The sequence below is a fragment of the Cajanus cajan genome, chromosome 7 (assembly GCF_000230855.2).
Source record: "Cajanus cajan strain Asha chromosome 7, NIPB_CcT2T_4, whole genome shotgun sequence".
Taxonomy (NCBI): domain Eukaryota; kingdom Viridiplantae; phylum Streptophyta; class Magnoliopsida; order Fabales; family Fabaceae; genus Cajanus; species Cajanus cajan.
This window is the reverse complement of record NC_138523.1, coordinates 46,247,817-46,269,409: the sequence shown is the minus strand read 5'-3', so window position 1 is coordinate 46,269,409 and position 21,593 is coordinate 46,247,817.

Sequence of the window (21,593 nt, the reverse complement as noted above, 5' to 3'; positions counted from 1 at the left end):
AACTTAACAATATTTTCCTTTCATACTTTGGGCATGGGGAAACCAAATTTTGGCACCATTGAGGTGAGAAAAAAAGCAAAGAAACAGGCACACCGTTGGTAAAGCTATTATATGATAATTTTGTTTCAGGATAAAAAAGAAGAAAGATTCCAGTGATAATGATGCAAATATAGCGTTCAAATGCTTAATTATTTAGATATGACATGTTTTGCTTTTAAATAGGCAGACAAGGGAGTTACCTTTATTTTATTATTTTGTTATTTTGTTCGTAACTACTTCAGCTAATGTGGATGTATATAAAGTAGGTTGAGTTTGTTTTAAGGAAAGTTGCTATTTTTTTTTATTTTTTATTTGGTTTGGAGTGGAAAGTTTCGGCTATCTCGTGTTTGATACAACATACTGTTTTTCTATTCGATTATAACCAATCCATTAAATGTGAGGAAATGGTTATATCAAATTTTATTTGAAAACGTACCATTTCTTACAAAATTATTGGTGAAAGTTATTTTTTCTTTTAAAAATAACCTTAAAAAATACTTTCAACGATATTATTTTGTTATTCTCTCTCTCTCTCTCTCTCTCTCTCTCTCTCTCTCTCTCTCTCTCTCTCTCTCTCTCTCTCTCTCTCTCCCTCTCCCTCTCCCTCTCCCTCTCCCTCTCCCTCTCCCTCCTCTTAAAATAGGGATATATGGTCACTAGACTGAAGAATCCCTGTGTAAATTAAAAATAAATTTTTTTCTATACTATCATTCATTGACATTTGATATTGAGAAAAAAAAGGATGATTGAAAATAAAATCTTAATTAAATGAAGAAAACCTTGGAGATGATATCACTGGACAAAATGAAATAAATCAGTATTTACTTATATTTTAGTCTACCATATATGATAAATTAGATGTTGATCCCTGTTAAAAAAATGTATATATTTTATTTTAAAGAGATTAAAATTATATTTAATAAACGTTAAAAAATTGAACTAGCAAATGTATAATAATTATATATAAGATACATACATATGTTTGTTGTGATTTTAATTTTTGTGTCTATTGTATCATTAAGGAAAAATTGTATTATACTTTTATTTTAGATTTACACTGATTTTGAAATCAACTCAATTATAAGATGCACAAAGGATAATCAAAATTAAAAATATGAAAATAATAAACAAAGTTACAAATAAAAAATAAGCGACGAATATATAATATTAAAAATAATGTCTTGAAATTTAATAACTAAAAAATACATATTAATTTTCACTTTGTAGTTGTACAATTTTATTTCCAAATCAATTTATAGATAATTCAACTAAAAAAAATAAACTACATGATTTTTATAATATAAGATTCTTCTGTTTATTCATTAAATATATTTAATTCAAATTATTACATATTTTGTATATGAAACTTGATGATCTTTTCTAAATTAACCTATAAAATAAAAGTAAAAAATAAAATTTAAATTTGAAAAATTATAATAAAATATAATTTTAGCCATCAATTTACTTTTAATTATTTTTTAAAAATCAAACTCATTTCACAAACGTAATTATATAATAAATGACTTTAATTATAATCAGGGTTGACCTAAGCATAAGGTTGTCCAAGCCTTAATTTTAGGCCTTCAAAATATTTTTTTTTACTTATAGAACTTAATGAATCAGTTATATCAATACTAACTTTGATTTATTGGTCCTAAGCCTAGCATTGTAAGGATTATGGTTCGATTTTAATATTATAATTTTTTTGCTAAAAATTTCCTTTTTTCTCATCTTTGATTTTCTTGTCACTTTTTTCTCGCCTCAAAAATATGTTGGGCCATTATAATAAAACTTTTTGACTTTTATTTTTAAATTTAAAATGAAAGATTACGGTTAACTTTTTTGTCATAGTAACCAATAAATATCATATTAGCTCTTTTGTCATAATAAATAAATAAATAATATAATATATTAGACATGATAATGTTTTAATATATATTTATTTTATTTATAATAAGTAATAATTACATACTATTAATTATTTTCTAACTGAAAGTTTAATTTAATTCAATTCCTTAATTACACATTAATGTAATTATTAATATATATATATATATATATATATATATATTTAAAAATACTAATTTAATACAATTTCAAATTACTTAATATTAATTGTAACAAACATCAAAATTTTAATATAAATTAATATAATTAATAACTGCATATTATTTTTTTTTTTTATAATTAATAATATTTATTTATATTTATTATTTTTTATAATATTTCAATTAAATTTAGTATCTCAATTTTAAATGAATGTAATCAATAACATATATATATATATATATATATATATATATATAATTTTCAATTATCAGTTATTTTATACTGATTAGTTATAAAAATTTTACTTAAGATAGTTATCACAATTCTAATTTTATAAAAATTTTAATTTTAATTAACTAAAAATTTAAATAAAAAGATACATATTTTAACTTTTCAAGAGGAAAAAAACTTTAAAAAAATGAGTGATGTAAGGAGAGAACAAAAGAAAAATAAGAAAAAAATATAAAAGATTGTGAAACATATATTTTGACAAAAGATATGAAAAAATAAGTTTGACGTGAATTTCATAAAAGAAAGATTAATATGGTAATCAAAACAAAACATCAAAAAATTGATTTCACACATACAAATGTTTTTTTCCTTAGTTTGTAAAATAAGTTATTGACTCTCAAATTATGTGAGAGAAAAAAATTTAAGTATATAACTAGAAAAAAAAACTACTTCATACCTATATGTCAACTCTCTCAATTTCTTGATCATACTTATGTTTGTACCATTGGAAATCACAACTATAAAGTCGGATTCTCATGTAAAGGTAGGTTGGGTATGCCTTAACTCTTTTAAAAAGAAAAAGAATTAAAAAAAAAAGGTGATGCAATAAGAGAATAGAAGAAAAAAAATTAGAAGAAAAAAAAGATTGTAAAACATACATGTTTTAATGAAGGAGATGAAAAAAACATCTATAAGAATTTCTAGAATTCATTGATTTTCAATCATAATGGAGGAGATGATGTGTGATGATATAAGACAATGGAGGAGATGAAAAAAATCTTATACATGTTATGATGTGTCATGATAAGGGACAATGGAAGAACAATCCTTGCATATATAACTATTCGAAAGATAGTAGGCACTAAGAATTTTTATTAAAAAAATAACAAAATTACAAAGAAGAATTTTCAATAAATTCTTAATTTCTCACAATACTCCCTAAAGATTGCTCTCACTCTTTTGCTTGAATCAATTGTTACAATCCTACACACCTATTTATATTAGTATACAAGCAACACAAACCTCTCATTATGAATGATTCATATTAACCAAACTATTAATTTGATGAATGATTTATAACTATTAATTATATATGAAAATGAATATAAGTTATACATAACAAAATGAATTTAAGTCATACATAACAAGATGTAACAGAGGAGCGACCATCATGCATATTGTTGTTGAAAATCACAATTGTAGAGCCTCTATTGAATTCTCGTATAAAGGTGGGTTGAGTATGTCTTAACTCTTTTAAAGAAAAAAATGAAAAGAAACAAAAAAAAAAGTGATACGATAAGAGAATAGAAGGAAAAAGTTTTGAAACATACATGTCATGATATGAGACAATGGAGGAGATGAAAAAAAAAACCTTATACATATTTTGACATGTCATGATATGAGACAATGGAGGAGCAGTCGTTGAGATGAGGAATAGGTGAGTGACAATAAAGGTAATAAAGGAATGGTCCTAATGTGTAGGCAATAGAGGTGCGACCATCACAATTTTCACTTCAACAAAGAAGCAATGACTAATGAAGATTTGGTGGATTTAGGAGGCGAGGAGGTGACGAGGTATAATGAATGTAACAGAGGTGTACTTGTTGCATGTAGACAACAAAGGAATAACTGTCACGATTTTGCTTCCATAGAGAAGTTACGATTAGTGAAAATTTAGAGGATTTGAGGATGGACATAAATGAGACAGATAGGTGGTGATGGATAATGAAAACGACTATCGCAAATATAGAAACTATAAATTTGCCTAACAAGAGATATAGAGCTTCTAACTATGAATATATATATTACAATAAGAAAAATATTATAAAATGACATGTAAATATTTTTATTGACATGACAATATTTTAAAAATATTTTAGATTAACATGTTACCGTAATTTGGAGTAGTTCAGTTTTTTATATTATAAATAGATACTTAAAAGCAAATGTCACGATTGTGAGGCTCATGCTGATTTTGAATTGAGGATATTTCAATTGGATGGTTTTTGTTTCTGGTCTGACTCTCTGGTTTCAAAGATATCATGTACTGTACCGTAATGGTCTCCCATTGGCCGACCCAATGCACATCGACAATACGCTGACCCGATACACTGATCCACCGCGCTCAAGCTGAAAGGACTTTGTACCGAGGCAGTCTCCCATCGGCCGACCCGAGACACATCGACAAAATGCCGCGCCCACCAACCAAGATGTCTCTTGGATAAATGAGAAGTGTTGTATATCGACAAGGCTTGAAATTATACGTATAGGGACCCAAATATGGGGAGATTCGCTTGCTCGCTCAGACAATCAATAAGATTCCACGATCCGTGGGATGAGCAAGATAACGGTAATAAATACCGAGAGTTACGAGTCCATAATAGGGCGTGATTTATGGGATCATAAAGAGGAGCGTGTGATTCATGTCTGTAACGCTACACCATTATATATAGCAATGATTAGGTCTAAGAAGAAAGGGTTACACTCATCAAATGTTCTAGGTCAAGACTGATGTCAAGTTCTTTTAGCACGGTATCGCTAAGGGTTCTTCGGCGGCGGTCTCCAACACCGAAATATTTTGGCGCCCACCGTGGGGCAGGTAAAACTGCATCCCACACCTTGGTTGCCTTGTGTGATCGGAAGGTCACGATGCATATGTTACTAAGGAGCAATGCGGGAGAAGCTGATAAGGGCAGCTCTGATGGTGTCAATGATGAAGGTACTAGTGGGGTTGTAGACATTGGTTCAACATTGTAAGAGGTTTTGGTTGCGATGCAAACCCTACGACGCGAGAATGAGGAAGCAGGGCGAAGAGCAGACGAAGCAAAGTGCCTACGTCGAGAAGACTTGGAGACACGGGATAATATCCAACATTATAGGAGATCAAGACTACATTAGAAACGTTAAGACAACAAAATGAAGAAGCACGGAGGAGAGTAGAGGAATATGAGCGGTTGCAGTGAGAGGATCAAGAGCTTTGACAAAGATTACAAAGGGGTCATCCCCCACAGGACGACTCAATGATAATCTACGTGACAATGATAAGCAGAAATGTCAAAAGGGTATTGGTGGATTAAGGCAACTTGACAAACGTCCTATTATGAGATGCATTTGTTGGTTTGGGAATCCCATCAGACCACCTCCAACCCTTTAATGGTGTGCTGGCAAGCTTTCCAAGGGATGAAATGGAAATAAGGGATTACGTGGAGTTAAAAACAACCTTTGGCATTAGAGAGTCAATGAAAACTATCAAGGTAAAGTACTTAATTCTTTGTCTTCTTACAACATATTGCTTGGTCGACTTTCCTTGAACAGGTTGAAAGCAGTAGTATCAACTCCACATCTTAATATGAAATACCTGTTAGAAAGAAGAGGCATAGGTATGATTGAGGTCAACCAAAAGGCGTCAAGGAGATGCCATGAGGATAGCATGAGTAAAAAGAAAACGTTGAAGGTCACCAAATCTCCATACCAGGTATAGTTTCTAAACCTTGATCTGATGGAGGACACCCACAAGAAAGCACAACCACATCAAACCTCAATTAAACTCTCTCCAAAATGGATTAGCCCTTATAGAGTCGCACAGGTCATCGGTAATGGATCTTATAAGCTTTAGACTTTAGATGGCAGAACGATTCCCCAAATTAGGAATGAGATAAACTTGAAATTTTACCACAGTTAATTTCTCATGTATTTGTTGCACTCTTTATTTTACACTATGTTTTATGTATGTTTCATATTGGGCACACTCAATTAAATCCAAAAATGTGTGACACAAGACCTTGGTGTAAAGAACACTTTGAGGTTGAAATTTAGAAGACCCGAACCTTAGTGTGAAGAGCACTTTAAGGTCGGCATTTTGACGATCCAAACCTTGGTGTGAAGAGCACTTTAAGGTCAGAATTTAGACGATCAAGACCTTGGTGTGAAGAGCACTTTAAGGTCAAAATGTTGACGATTCGAACCTTGGTGTGAAGAACACTTTAAGGTTAGAATTTAGAAGACCCAAACCTTCAGTGTGAAGAGCACTTTAAGGTCGGCATTTTGACGATCCAAACCTTGGTGTGAAGAGCACCTTAAGGTTAGAATTTTGGTGATCCAAACCTTGGTGTGAAGAGCACCTTAAGGTAGAATTTTGACGATCTAAACCTTGGTGTGAAGAGCACCTTAAGGTCAGAATTTTGACGATCTAAACCTTGGTGTGAAGAGCACTTTAAGGTTAGAATTTTGACGATTCAAACCTTGGTGTGAAGAACACTTTAAGGTTAGAATTTAGAAGACCCGAACCTTAAGTGTGAAGAGCACTTTAAGGTCGGCATTTTGACGATCCAAACCTTGGTGTGAAGAGCACCTTAAGGTTAGAATTTTGGCGATCCAAACCTTGGTGTGAAGAGCACCTTAAGTTTAGAATTTTGACGATCCAAACCTTGGTGTGAAGAGCACCTTAAGGTTAGAATTTTGATGATCTAAACCTTAGTGTGAAGAGCACTTTAAGGTTAGAATTTTGACGATCCAAACCTTGGTGTGTAGAGCACTTTAAGATCAAAATTTTGTCGATTCCAACCTTGGTGTGAAGAACACTTTAAGGTTAGAATTTTGACGATCCAAACCTTGGTGTGAAGAGCACTTTAAGGTCAAAATTTAGATGATCAAGACCTTGGTGTGAAAAGCACTTTAAGGTCAAAAATTTGACGATCTGAACCTTGGTGTGAATAGCACTTGAAGGTCAAAATTTTGACGATCCAAACCTTGGTGTGAAGAGCACTTTAAGGTCAAAATTTAGACAATCAAAACCTTGGTGTGAAGAACACTTTAAGGTTAGAATTTTGACGATCCAAACCTTGGTGTGAAGAGCACTTTAAGGTCAAAATTTTGATGAATAAGACCTTGGTGCGAAGAGCACTTTAAGGCCAAATTTCACAAGGCCTTAACCTTGGTGTAAAAAACGCTATATGGTCATAATTTAGAAGATCTTAGTGCAAAGAGCACTTTAAGGTCAAAATTTTGACAATCTAGACCTTGGTGTGAATAACACTTTAAGGTCAAAATTTTGATGATCAAGACCTTGGTGTGAAGAGCACTTTAAGGTCGCAATTTTGTCAATCTAGGCCTTGGTGTGAAGAGCACTTTAGGGTCAAAATTTTGATGAATAAGACCTTGGTGCGAAAAGCACTTTAAGGCCAAATTTCACAAGGCCTTAACCTTCGTGTGAAAAAAGCTATAAGGTCGGAATTTAGAAGATCTTAGTGCAAAGAGCACTTTAAGGGTGAAGTTTTGGTGACATAGACCTTGATGCGAAGAGCACTCTAAGGTTAGAATTTTAATGATATGACCCTCAGTGTAAAGAGCTTCTAAAGCTCACAAATTATACGCATATTAAACTTGGCGCGACGAGCACTTTTAAGGTCAAAATTCATAAAACCTTGGTGTGAAGAGAACTTTAAGGTCAAAATTTTGACAATTAAGACCCGAACCTTGGCACAAAGAACGGTCTAAGCTTAGAATTTACATGGTTACAAACCTTGACGTGAAAAATGTCCTAAGAGCAACAGATATACAACTACTAACTTATGCATGAATATAAGAATTTTGAGGACTCTAACCTTGGCGTAAAAAGCGTTTTAAGGTCGAAAATCATACAACTACTAATCTTTACATAACAAACGTCTTTGAGGTTAGAATTTATGTGACAAAAAATTTTAACGTGAAGAACGTCTTACGATTATACTTTACATGATCGTGATCCCACTTAAGGTCAGAATTTGCATAACCACAAACCATTGTTATGAAGAGTCTCTCAAGGCATTTTATCAAATTAACTCGGGCATAGCAATCAACATAAATCAAGTCAAACATCTACGTAAAAATTGACTTAATACAAATATATCGGTATAGTGAATTGGATGAATTTTGAATCACCCAAAGCAGGTCGGCAAAATGTTGATCTAACATGCTCTTCACACCTTCGTGCTCGAGCATGGAGGGCTATGTACCGTAGTGGTCTCCCATGAGCCGAACCAAAGTAGGTTGGCAAAATGCCGATCCAACATGCTCTTCGCACCTTAGTGCTTGAGCATGGAGGGCTATGTACCGTGATGGTCTCCCATAGACCGACCAAAGCAGGTAGGCAAAACGCTGATCCAACATGCTCTTTGCACCTTAGTGCTCGAGCATGGAGGGCTATGTATCGTGGTGGTCTCCCATGAGCCGACCCAAGGTAGGTTGGCAAAATGTTGATCTGACATGCTCTTCACACCTTAGTACTCGAGCATGGAGGGCTATGTACCGTGAGGGTCTCCCACAAACTGACCAAAGTAGGTCGACAAAATGCCGATCCAACATGCTCTTCGCACCTTAGTGCTCGAGCATGGAGGGCTATGTACCATGATGGTCTCCCATTGGCCGATCCAATGCACATTTATAATACGCTGACCCGATACACTGATCCACCACGCTCAAGCTAAGAGGACTTTGTACCGAGGCGGTCTCCCATCGGCTGACCCGAGGCACATCGGCAAAATGCCGAGCCCACCAACCAAGATGTCTCTTGGATAAATGAGAAGTGTTGTATATCGACAAGGCTTGAAATTATACGTATAGGGACCCAAATATGGGGAGATTCGCTTGCTCGCTCAGACAATCAATAAGATTCCACGATCCGTGGGACGAGCAAGATAACGGTAATAAATACCGAGAGTTACGAGTCCATAATAGGGCGTGATTTATGGGATCATAAAGAGGAGCGTGTGATTCATGTCTGTAACGCTACACCATTATATATAGCAATGATTAGGTCTAAGAAGAAAGGGTTACACTCATCAAATGTTCTAGATCAAGACTGATGTCAAGTTCTTTTAGCACGGTATCGCTAAGGGTTCTTCGACGGCGGTCTCCAACACCGGAACATATACCAATTTCAAATAGTGTGGAACAATGACAGATCGATGATATCATGCTAAGGTTTAGTTGGAAGCCAGGTGTCTATTTTTCCATTTTATTGCTGAATGCATACTATGACCAGATCCTATTAGTATTACTAGAAACTTGGTTAATTATAATTAACTCGGTTTAAGAAAATAGTCCAACTAAATAGACATTTCCCTTATTAGTGGCAGATGAAAAACTAATAGTTTGTGAAATTAAATTAACTGCATGCAATTTTTGTATATTTTACTGGTTAGGAGACTTACTTTAAGTACAAGCCATTATGTGGCATTTGTATCACATGGTATGTAATTACTTTTGCAGTTTCCACTTAACGCATGACCCTACAAACATTGCCAAGACAAATTCTCTCTGCATCAGATTTCTTTCTTTTCTCATCCTGATTCTCCCACTAATCTTTGGCATAATTGGCTCTTGTATAAGTGGCCCCAATTTAATTAGAAAAGAAAATTTGAGGAAATAATAATTGTGGTACCATATACTATTATTTCTTTATATATATAACACAGACCCTCAAATTTTACATTGATTACATGAGAGGATGCATGGGGTCCTAGACTAATACATAAAGGGGAAAGGGAGTGTGGGGTAGGAGCTGTGCATACATGATATCACCAATCAGCAAGATTTTTAATACTCAATTGGGTTACACTATTTGGGAAAGTGACCAACCAATAATCATTCGCACTTGAAACCTTACTATACCCTCAATCTGAAAGCAATGGATCCATGGGGATCTTTTTACAACAACGTTCATCCCAAGATATATAATGCCGTCTTCCATTTATTTTTTCTTTCATCTGGCTATGCAATTCAACAAAGTTCAAGCTCAAAAGATAATATACATTTAGAAGGAAAATTCCGCGTGAATAATGAATTTTTGTCGTTTATCCTAGTTAGGACTTAACTCTCAAGAAGAAAGAAGAAAGTAATGTAGTCATCGAATTTCCGTTATACCTTACCTATAATGATTCTTCTTATTGTGTGAGATCATTACGAAGCTGCATGTTACTCATCTTCCTCAATTTCTTTCATAGCCCTCTTAGTGGGGCTTGAGCACAGGCTTGTGGAGGGATCGTTAAGGGTCTCATTAATGAAAGGGTATCTAAAAAAAGTTATTGTTTATATAATATAAAAAATTAAATAATTAAATTATGAAAATTCTATTAAAGAAAGTAAAATAATTATGTGCAATTAATTAATAATAATTTTTTTTTCACTAGTCAACAAAAATATATTAATAATTTTAGAAAAATAAATCGGTAATATTCTATATAGCATTCACTTATATACTTTTTTTTTCTTTTTTAGTATGAATTTTCACGAGTATTAATGTAAAATAATAAATAAAAGTTATTTTTAATTTTCTTTTTTTTCTTTATCTCTAATTTATTTGATTTTTTTATTTTTTAAATCATGACCTATCTTATTCTGAATAAATCTTGAAATCAAATTAAGTCTCCACCTTTTTGTCACGAACTCTTTATGATGTGTTATCATAATTGATTATTTTTTTTTTGCTACATAATGATTTCTAACGATAACTTATATACAAATATATTATACACATAATCATTTCTTTTTTATATAATTGTGTTTAACAGTTTGTATATTTATACTTTTAAATTTGGAAATTGCAATCACAAGTAATATTGAAATATTTATGAGGACAATTATTTTTTGATTTAACTCAAGGTACTAAAAAACTTAGAGCCATATATATATATATATATATATATATATATATATATATATATATATATATATATATATATATATATATATATATATATATATATATGTTATACACGGGGAGTTTTTACCACACACATATACATATTGTCTCTACACGGGTAAGATATTATTTTTTTAAATTTAAGTCCTCACAATTTTGTTTTTAAACATCATTTAAAAAACCTCTTACTAATAGAAATAACTGTGTATATATATAAATTCATATTTATTTTATTACTTGAATAATGTGAGACTTTATTTGCATCCCGATAATATATATATATCACATCATTTTAAAAAAAAAGTCTGAAATCATCCTAACCATATACTATATAATTAAGATGCTTAGTTTTACTGGGTTTATTATATATTGTTTGAAGTCTTCTACAATATTTTTGTTTGTCATGTTTATTAAGTGCTAGCAGTAACATATTTTGTACTCATGAAAACATGTGTAAATAAATAAATTTACTTTTTATATTTTCAAAATGAATTCTAACTTTCTTCAATTAACCCCAAGCTCCTGGGCATTTTAACAAAGTTAACGACGAAGAATTTCATAAAAGCATTTCTACTTTTATTAAAATAAAATACACATTCCTATGAGACACGCAAACCCTTTTGTAAACAAAGTTGGAAATATTTAAAAAGTTATTATTCACACTTTTTATTTGTTATCATAGATTTATATAGAAAGCCGAGTGAGCAAGCTGGCCATTTTTAACAATTTTGAAACAACTACAAACACTTATTAATTAGTTGAACTTTATGCTTTCTAAGTTTAGTACTAGTTAGTTGGACCTATATTCCTAGTTTTATGTACACACTACCAAAATAAATAAATGAGAACAAATATATTGGAGTGCTTTGTGCGAGTCTCAGCTTTAATTCCAACTTCCAGACTTGCTGTTGTCGAGAAGCTGTATGATTAAGAGAAGAGATAATCACGGATCTTGTTTTTCGTTGAAAAAAAAAATACACTTTCAACCATTGACCTAACCCTAAAGCCCCACTTAAAGTTAAAGCTTAAAATCTGAAGCTTAAAACAAAAACTTTTCATCATAAAAATATATTATGAGAACATATTATATGTGATCTAAGACAGGGAAAATTGTTGATTACGTGCTGTTGTGCCCAAAGTGTGTGGGTATCCTCCAAAGTCCCACATTGGGTAGTTTTGAAGGGAGGAATGTTGTGCCCAAAGTGTGTGGGTATCCTCCAAAGTCCCACATCATGAAGTTTGAAGAAGGGAGTGGTAGACTACTACTATAAATAAGAGGTGATAGTTAGTGTCTACTCACCACAACAACATAGGTTCCAATGGGTGTATTGGGGACTTGGGTAGTTGTGTGTCATGAGAAGGTTTTCAAGTTTTGCCAGAAAACTTGTGTATGAAGGTTTCCAAGTTTTTCCAGAAAACTTGTGAGTGAGAGGGTTTGCAATTTTGTCCTTGTAAAAATTGTAAGTGGAGAGAAATAGAATCATTTGTTGAGTTTGTTTTTGTTTCTCTTTTTGTGTGTCTGCTTCCGCTGTCGTTGTTTGAAGGCGGCTTCTTTTCCGAACAAGTGGTATCAGAGCCGATGGTTTGATCGGGTGACTGACTCGATGGTGGAGCAGTGTACCAGGGAGGAAGAGAAGCAGTGTACCGAGGAGGTCATATGAAGAGATGGGTTTCCAAGTTTTGCCAGAAAAACTTGTGAGAATGGGTTTCCAAGTTTCGCCAGAAAACTTGTGGGAAGGGGTTTTCAAGTTTCGCCAGAAAAACTTGTGAAGAAGGGTTTTCAAGTTTTGCCAGAAAAACTTGTGAAGAGAGGGTTTCCAAGTTTTGCCAGAAAAACTTGTGAGAATGGGTTTCCAAGTTTTGCCAGAAAACTTGTGGGAAAGGGTTTTCAAGTTTCGCCAGGAAAACTTGTGAAGGAGGGTTTCCAAGCTTTGCCAGAAAACTTGTGAATGATGATGGGTTAATGTGAGACTTTGGATGAAGGGAGGAATGTTGTGCCCAAAGTGTGTGGGTATCCTCCAAAGTCCCACATTACATCATGAAGTTTGAAGAAGGGAGTGGTAGACTACTACTATAAATAAGAGGTGATAGTTAGTGTCTACTCACCACAACAACATAGGTTCCAATGGGTGTATTGGGGACTTGGGTAGTTGTGTGTCATGAGAAGGTTTTCAAGTTTTGCCAGAAAACTTGTGTATGAAGGTTTCCAAGTTTTTCCAGAAAACTTGTGAGTGAGAGGGTTTGCAATTTTGTCCTTGTAAAAATTGTAAGTGGAGAGAAATAGAATCATTTGTTGAGTTTGTTTTTGTTTCTCTATTTGTGTGTGTGCTTCCGCTGTGGCTGTTTGAAGGCTGCTTCTTTTCCCAACACGTGCCATCAAAGATGTTTGTGTAGAAAATAAATATATAGTTCAAACTAGAGATCGATGATCACCATGATCTTTGTAAAACAGAAAACTAATGAACTCCTAGACAGGGTGTGTTTAGAAATTGAAGGAGCTTAAGTAAAATTTATGTGTAAGGTCTAATTTAACATAATTCATTAATGTATCTATTTTATTTTTTTAAGTTGTAAAATACTAAAATCATATTAATCAAATAAAAAACATCAATCAAAGTTTTATGATAAAATCATTTTAACAATTCTCTCTTAATAAACAATACAACTAATTTATTTAACCGATCTTGTAATTAAAATACTAGATTTCAAAACAAAATTTAATTTTAGAAAACTTATTTTTGTGGCTGCAATAATTACAAATATTGTCAATAATATTTTATAAATAATACATGCATTAATAAAAATAATTTGATTTATGATACAATTTAGTGCTTCTAATGGGTTACTATTACACTTTTTTTTAATATGTTCAATTTTAAAAATAAATCAAAATTACCGATATATCAAATTGTTCACTAAAATCAATTTAGGAGAACGGAAATTTACAATTAGTAACATGAAATACAAAGTTAGAAAGACAGTCGAGGAAAGGAGGTGAAAAGATAAGAGAAAAGGAGAAATTAATTAGAATGTTAGATAATTAATGTTTTCAAAAATAAATTTTAATTATGTTGGTAATAAATTTATTTTAATATAATATAAGAAAAAACACAAAAGAGACTTAATACAAAATTATCACAGTACGTACTTATCACTTAATAATTTAATTAACAATAAATATTTCTTTTACACGGCTTAATAAGTAACTAAGTTGTCTAGAGGTAGAACCAGCCTTGCACCTTGAGAATAAGAGTAATCACAGCCAATAAAATCAAATTATATTGATTTTTATGGAATTGAAACAGGAAAATGAATTCAATTATTATTTTAAATCAATTTTAGACTCGACTACTTATTTAATATTCTCTTCCCTCCTTATTATATAAGGCATGATAAATTTGTTTGGTAAACTAAGTTAAACTTAACCCGAAAATTAAGTCTGTTAATTAAATGAGTTGAAGTTAAATTAAGTAAAACTAATTAGTTTTGTGAAATGTTGGGTTGGGGTGGGGTGAGGGATGGGTACACATCTTTTTAAAATTCCCTCTTAATTAGTTAAACAATTCAAGAAGCTTCTGAGAGACATGGAACGGAAGAGAATAAAAAAAGAAGCTGTAAAAAAGGAAAATTCCTAGTAAATAATGAATATTTTTGTCGTTTTAGTTGGAACATAACTTTCAAAACAAATTACCGGAGCAATCAAATCTCCAGTTTACCTTACCTAATAATGCTTATCGTGTATGATCATTACAAACTTTATCTGTTTCTTTATTTGTATTTTTTAATTTTATAATTATTGTTGTACTCCAAAACAATGCTAACAACTGGCTCCCAAAAGACATCATTGTACTCAATTTTGTATCAAAATAACATATATTGGATTGGTCCACTTTAAACGGTCTAAAGCTCCACCTAATAATCATATGCTAATGTTCTCAGGTTTACTTCTTTCATTATAATTTTTAATCTTATCCATATCCATGCTTGTCTTTTTTGTTAACTATACATTACTTAACCTAGCTATTCTATAATCATGACCACATGTGCACAATTTATTTTTTCAAGTTTTATTCTGATCACTTTCACAAAGTTTCAATCAACTCCAAGCTGCAATGGATTTTAGCAGCAAAGTTAACTTCATTACATGATAAATTCCAACAAAGTAATTTTGTAAAATACCTTTTTTTTCTCCATTTCTTTAGCTCCAAACTTCTAGTTGTAAATAAAATAGATGCATGATTATAAGAAAGCGAAATCACGGATCTTGTTTGTCTCCAAAAAAAATACATATTGTTCAGGGCATTATAGCCTAACCCTGAGGCCCCATTTAAAGACCAATTTCTAGAACTGGTTTTGAAAAATAAGAACTTTTCATCATAAAAGTATAATGCAACAAAGTGATACACAATTTACGACAAGAAAAATGTTAATCATTTGAGACCAAAGATTTTGTATTAAAAAAAATGTCATGAGAAAACAAGGACTAGCTATAAGGCTTTGGCAAAGGACGACAGTGAGAGCTAACTTCTAAACAACTTTACTTTTTTAAAACCTTCATGCAAGCTTGGATGCTACGGCACAACATTTTGTTGCATTATTGGTGCCATTGTCAACTTTGTATTCTTCATCCAACCCAACAAACACAACTCTCCTCTTGCATATACACCTCATTTTTTCTTATGCATGTGGGGAAGGACTTCTTTTTGCCAACAAAACATTTAAATTTTAGAAGAAAACAAACATACGTATAACAAAATTAAAGTGAAATGAAACAAAACATTCAACAAGAACAAATTAATAATAAAAGAACCCATACCTAAGAACAATGCTATATTCTTATAATTGGAGCCTTTTAATCTTGATCAGATTCATGTTATCCCTTTTAAGTAAAAGTCATGCATTAATTGATTTCAATTATTAATATTTTTAAGAATATCTATATACATTTCTTAAAACAAACAAACAACTAGGATCAACTAATAGTGTAAAAGTCAAATAAGAATAATATACACATTAGGTTTTAAATTTGAATCTTATTGTTGTAATCCACATTGGTAAAAGAAAAACTAAACAAAAATTTTCAATAATTCCTTATAATTTAAATGACTTTAAATAAGCACAAGGCTTCTTACGTAATATGTTATTGATCATTACATGTATTGAATTTTTTTATAAAAAAAAAATAAGAATAAGGGTTAAACCGAAATGATACTCTTTAAGTAAATGATAATTGTGATCAAGCAAAATACCGAACATTAGACAAACTATTTCTAAATGATCCTGAAAATAAAATTCAACATTTTTTAATCTTGTTAACTTTAATTATTCTTTTCTGAAGTTTCATTTCTTAAAAGGGACAAGTATTGACTTCAAAGTTTTTGTTTCTCGGTTCTTCCCAATCCTATTTATTCGACTATTTTATCATTTTTTTAATATTTTTATTTAACTCTTTCTTTTTAGAAAGACAAGTTTAGTCCAAAAAATCACCAAATAATAAAAATTAACTCACATTAAAATAATCCCCATTCTTTGTTAAGAAACCCCCCTAATCTTGGGGTGCAAGAGACCCTTAAAATTGTCTCATTAACAGTAGAAAGATCTAGACTGGACCAACCCTTCAAAGCCCAAATCAAAAAGGCTAAAAAAAAAGTAAACCTTGATTTTGAAACTATATGGGCTCTCTATCCATCAAATCCGAATGAGACCAACGTACTAGCCACCAACCTGCAGAAACAGAAGCGATTGTCAAAGCTTTGATTTGACGCAGGTTGTTGCTTTACGGTATGATGGAGGGTCTCGTCAATGGACTTCAATCTCACGTTAGTAAAGAATATACGATAACACTATGTTACCAAGAATTGCAAAATTATTATAAATTTATAATAGAACCTGTTGGACATTTACATTAACTATTGCAGAAATCATATGTAATAACAATTATATTAATTATTTATTTCAATGGACTAATTAAAAATGGTGTAATTTCAGCGAGTCCATAGACAGTGAGATTACGTAGGTGTAGGTGACAGGGGTCTTACTATTTTTTCCCCATCTACGGTCATAAATCATCCTCCATTTACAACCGTTCGATCTTTATCCTCAAATCATGCTACAGAAGCTGAGCCCAACAAGAAATGGGTAAAGGCTGGTGATAAACACACCTCCACTCTCATATAAACACACCCCCTTTTTAAAAAAAAAATATAAAATGTCTAAATTACCCTTTAAAAAAAATGAAATTCTTAAATTTACACCTCCCTTCCCCCACCCTCCTTTCCCACACCCCACATTTCACACCCCTCTTCTTCCCAAAGCCTCTTTCCGCTCAATGTTATTAAGCAATATACTTTTACAGTCATTCTGAATAGAAAAAAAGGACTAGTCCCACCATAATCAGCATAAGAAAGGTTCTTTTACAGTCATAGCATTTCGAAAAGTACTTTTACAGTCATTAGCATTCCGGAAAGTACTTTTCGGAATAGAAATTATTGTTCATATAATTCCGGAAAGAACTTTCCGTAATAGTAACTTTAATATTATGAAAAATACTTTCCGGAATTATATAACAAAATATTTCCGGAAAATACTTTCCGGAATAAGAATTTAATATTATGGAAAGTATTTTCCGGAATATTTTTATATAATTCCGGAAAGAACTTTTCGTAACAGTAAGAAGAAGAAGAAGAGGAGTGCCAGAAAGAGAAAGAAGAGGGGTGCGCAATGTCGGCAAGTGATTTTGTATGAGAAAGACTCTTACTTGTTCTATGAAAAGAAAGATTAGTACAAAAATAACATTTAAAATCGGAGTTTTAAAATCAGTCATAAGGTAGCCATTTTAAAAGTGACGCGGTGGCCTGTACTGCAACAGAATGGCCCCAGAACGGCCCTTACTGCAAGTAGAACGGCCTGTACTGCTTGCAGAACGGGCCGTACTGATTGGAGAACGCGGCGTACTGCTTGCAGAACGGGGCGTACTGAAAACAGTACGGCCTGTTTTGATGCAGAACGGCCAGCACTGAAAACAGAACGGGCCGTATTGCAAGCAGTACGGGACGTTCTGCTTGCAGTACGGCCCGTTCTGCTTGCGGAGAAGGGGGTGCGAGGAAGGGGGTGCGAGGAAGGAGGGTATAAATTTAGGAATTTTTTTTTTTAAGGGTAATTTAGACATTTTATATATATTTTTTTTAAAAGGGGGTGTGCTTATAGGAGAGTGGAGGTGTGTTTATCATGAGCTATGGGTAAATCAACATGTAGTTATGGGGTGAGATGACATGTGTGGCCCATTAATGAAAAGAATAGTGGGCTCTGGTTTGAGCTTTAGGGAGGAAAAGGACATATGTTGATTCAACTAATTTTCTAAATTCTAACCCACTTATTTAATTATGATTATTGACTCCCAACAAAATAGTTTTTTTTTTAATCTATGAAATTGAATGTATTACAAAGAATTTTACAACATTCACACGAACCCTGAGCTATACTCTATTAGCTCTCAACAAAATACATTAATACATATATCATAATTTCTAAGTCTTCATTCAACAATGATTTTAATATTTAAGCTTACTGATTTTATTTTACTTCACACATAAATTTTTATATTATGCAAATGATATTTTTCAAAAATAATTAAGTATAATTTCTTTTAATTGTATTAGCTTTCAAGTATAATTGCAAACAATTTTGTTAAATATATTAACCAATATAGTAACAAGAAAATAAAATACTATTTTATTTATCTTTTTCAAATGAAGAAAATAGATAAAAGAGGATGTCATATCACAATTATTATGAAGGTCAATAATCTTATCACCCATTCTTATTTATATTTAGATAATATAATAAAAAATAAATTAAATTAAATTATATTTTTTTCTTGTAATATTTATCCATAGTTTCAATCTTCCAAAAATTGTAAAAATAAAAATAAAAAAAAGGTCATAATTTTAGTCTCGTTATTAAATTTTCATTGGTTGCCAATTAAAATTATAACATTAACGGAGATCTCACATAAAATGAATGCTACGATAATTAATATTTAAAATAGTTAGACTAAATTATACTTTTATTTTTATTTTTATCTCATAAAAGTGATTAAAAAAAAGAGATGAAAAAAAGGAAATAAAATTTAATGGTGAAACTAAAATTATAAATTTTATAAAGTTAAGAACTAAAATTATAGAATTAAAAATTGAAGGAGCAAAATCATAAATTGAATATTATAAAAGGGAACAAAAAAACAACTTTGCTTAAAAATATTTACATTGTCTATGTATTTTCATTAAATTATAAGGATTGTAAGTGAATATTTAGGGAGAAAAATAGTTTTTTGTGAAAGAAAAAAAAAAGAGTAAACGCTTAGACACTTAAAAATTATATACTTACATATATAGGTACATACATAATATTGTTGGGAAAATAATTGTTTCATGCACAATAATGAAATCAAATGATATGAGACACATATAAAATCACAAATATAGAAGAAAAAAAATACATAATTTAACGTGATTTAATACATCTTATTTATATTCATGAAAAACATATCAGTATTTATTATCTCAAATAAGATTACAATTTTCTAGATAAAATAAATTGAGAAACTCTCTCTTCACATGACCACTCTCACATTAAGTGGTATCCTCCTCTTCAAACTAAAATTTTTATCATATCAAGATTCTTTATTTATATATACATCTTATATATCCAAATATTTAAAAAAGAAATAATTTTTTAAAATAAAATAATATTTTTAAATCCAAATAACATCCTAAAAAATTAAAATCAAAATTTTAAATTATTTTCCAATAATTCTCCCCTTAATTAAAATTTCTAAATCATATTCTTGCTTTTTCACCTTTCATCATTATGGAAGTTCATTGCAATCATATTCACTTTTTATTTTATTTTTTTATTTTGCACCATCCTTTTAATGTCCCCCATAAACTTTGACGTGTTTTTGTCATATCTTTGATCTTAATAGTCCTCTGCAAGTATTGAAAGGTGACATTTCTTGTTGTACTTAGATAGCCTTTAGTTATTATTAATGGGATAAACTCCTTAACTTTTACGTATTTAATAAGATTTTCGATATAAAGATCTATATGAAATCACTATTAATTTCATCAAGATTTGATACTTGTTTAATTAAAAAATTCACAATCATCAACTTTAAAACTAATATTGAAAAGTAATGCTTTCACGTACAATAATAAGGATCAAAGGAGATAAGAAACATATAACACACTGTAGAAAAAGGCAAAAATTAGAATTTAATGATTATATATATACATATATTATATATACATAATCTCAAATAAGATTATGAAATTCTTGAACAATCTTAAAAGTTCTTCCTTGAGGTATGTTTTTATTTAGAGTGGTCACCCCCTTTTTTTTTTAAAATTGGGTGATTCTTTTTATCTCATAAAACTTTGTTTACACCTTGCATTCTAATTTTAAAAATGAAATAAATTTCTAATAGAGTGTCAACATTTATTCTTGATTACTATGGTTTCATAAATTAACAATTTAACTAAAGAGAGATGGCTAGTACTCTAAAATATTATTATTATCCTCATTAAAGGTAGTTTGTTAGATTTTTCAATAGAAATTAGTTATGAGTAAAACTGATAAATATTTTATATTAATAAAATGATACAATAATAATAATAATAATTATTATTATTATTATTATTATTAGTTATTTAAGTAAAACTTGCAAAATAATGAATATGACTCATTAAATAAGAATTGAAACATATAAACTTTTTTTTTTATGATATCTGTTAATGATTGGTGTAAAGAAAAAACAGATCTTAATAAATAATTAAAAGTGTATTTAAAGAGTATGTTGTTGAGTTTTTTTTTTTTTTTTAAAAAAAAGAGAAACATAACATAAAAATATCCTTTTAAATTCAATGCTGTAAACCAAGTTGCAGAACATATTTTATCTCTTGGCAGTACATCGAAAAATGCTGACCACAAACTCTCTTTTTTCTCCTTTTTCCTTTTCTGCTGCGGATCATGTCTCAAGACGAAGATCCTACAAATACATGCATGCATGCGTAAATAAATTACACGAGGTAGATGACAATGGTACTCGATAAGGTACCATACTTAGCTCATGAATGAGATATGCTGACCCATCAGAACGTGTCCCCTTCATGGATACACCCAAAAACTATTGAACCACAACTTGTCTATATACATCATTTTATTTTTCTTTCCAAATGCCTATATTTATTAATTAGATGATTCCTGATTGTATACGTGTGTTGAATTCGTCTCCGATCCATTTTGCGTCCTTCTCAGAACCCCACGTTCCCATATATTCAATATATTTTTATTAGATTCTCAAATATTAAATTGGGACAAATCAGGAAATGGATTTTGAAAATTGTATAGAGAAAAAGAAAGGAAATTTCTTTTTTATTTATCAAAATTATATTGTCGATACTAAAATTTAAACTTAAGACGTGTATATAAACTTAATATCTGTATATATTATTTTAAACCTCTTCCACTAGGCCAACTTTAGCAGTTTAAGTAAGAAATTTTCTACATTGAAGACTTGAGAAACGGTCCACCAATT